This window comes from Psammomys obesus, unplaced genomic scaffold (assembly GCF_907164565.1).
Source record: "Psammomys obesus unplaced genomic scaffold, mPsaObe1.curated_primary_1811, whole genome shotgun sequence".
In the NCBI taxonomy this organism is placed as follows: Eukaryota; Metazoa; Chordata; class Mammalia; order Rodentia; family Muridae; genus Psammomys; species Psammomys obesus.
In genome coordinates this window covers 12,888,507-12,889,688 of record NW_026596057.1, presented here as the reverse complement: position 1 = coordinate 12,889,688, position 1,182 = coordinate 12,888,507, and the positions used below count along the sequence as shown (strand labels likewise).

The window sequence follows — 1,182 nt, the reverse complement described above, 5'->3', positions numbered from 1 at the left end:
CTTAGGTTTCATATTTTTTTCATCCGTAAATGTGTTAGTAAACCACTCAGAACGAACATGCTTTGCGTTGTGACCACAATTCCCTACACAGACCTTTCCTGGGTTCACTCTCCCTAATTGCCTCAACACCACCCACATGCATACTGTTAGAGTTTGGATCCGAGACTCTGGGCACAGCAGCTCAGATGCTGACACTGGCAGCGGCCGTTTTAGCTTGTATTCATTCGTCTCCAGGTTATCCTCCCAGCCTGGCTTTTCTTTCCAGTCTACTAGAGGAAGCACCGGGGTGTGTCTCCTGCACGCTGTGCTGGTGATCTTACCGTGGTGTCGTTTACATGCCCGCTGTCCCCACTTTTCTATAGACTGCCACTAGGTCTGCGAGTCCTCCGAAGCGAGTGTTGACCATAGTGTGGGATGGTCCCCAAGCGGGAGGTCCACGGTGGGTGACTGTCTCTTTCTGTGAAGTTAGACGGTGGCAACCTGAATGCTTTTTCTGAAGGACCCAAGGATTCACGAAACATTTCAAAATGTTTGCTAAGTCCCCCCAAACTGCCGCCGAGATGAGGTCAAGGTTTACCCACCCATCACGGTAGCCCCAGTGTCTATCGATGCAGAAGCTCCCCCTGAGTGAAGTAGCTTCCTCAGCATCTTCCAAGGGCCGTTTCTGGAGCAGCAGGGAATATGACAGCAGCAAGGCCCGTGGCGGGAGGAAGGGGCTGCCTGACCCTCCTTCTTAAGCTTGCCACTGAGGTGAGGCACCCAGTCCAGGATGAGCCGCCAGTCTGTGGCCCACACCAGCCCCACAGCACCCACAGTGCCCCACATGCTGGCCGTGTGGATCTAATTCCTGGCCAGTTCCCAGTAGCTTGGGCCTAGAACCCTGCTCAGCATCACCCTGTTCCGCTGCCCTGGAACACTGCCAAGTCTTTTTTTTTTTTTTAAGGCTTATTTATTTACACATATGAGTGTTGTATTTGCATGTATGCCTGTATGGCAGAAGAGGGCACCAGATCCCATTATAGATGGTCGTGAGCTACCCTGTGGTTGCTGGGAATTGAGCTCAGAACCTCTGGAAGAGCAGCCAGTGCTCGCTCTTAACTGCTGAGCCATCTCTCCAGCCCCTCATGAGTATTTTAGTTAGGGTTTCTATTGCTGTGATGAAACACCATGACCAAAAAGCAA

The 1,182-nt window shown here is 51.8% G+C and overlaps 1 pseudogene; it reads right to left on the bottom strand.

Moving 5' to 3' along the window:
- Positions 1-573: 573 nt before the first annotated feature.
- On the bottom strand, positions 574-891 carry LOC129689266 (cytochrome b-c1 complex subunit 10-like; annotated as a pseudogene).
- Positions 892-1,182: the final 291 nt, after the last annotated feature.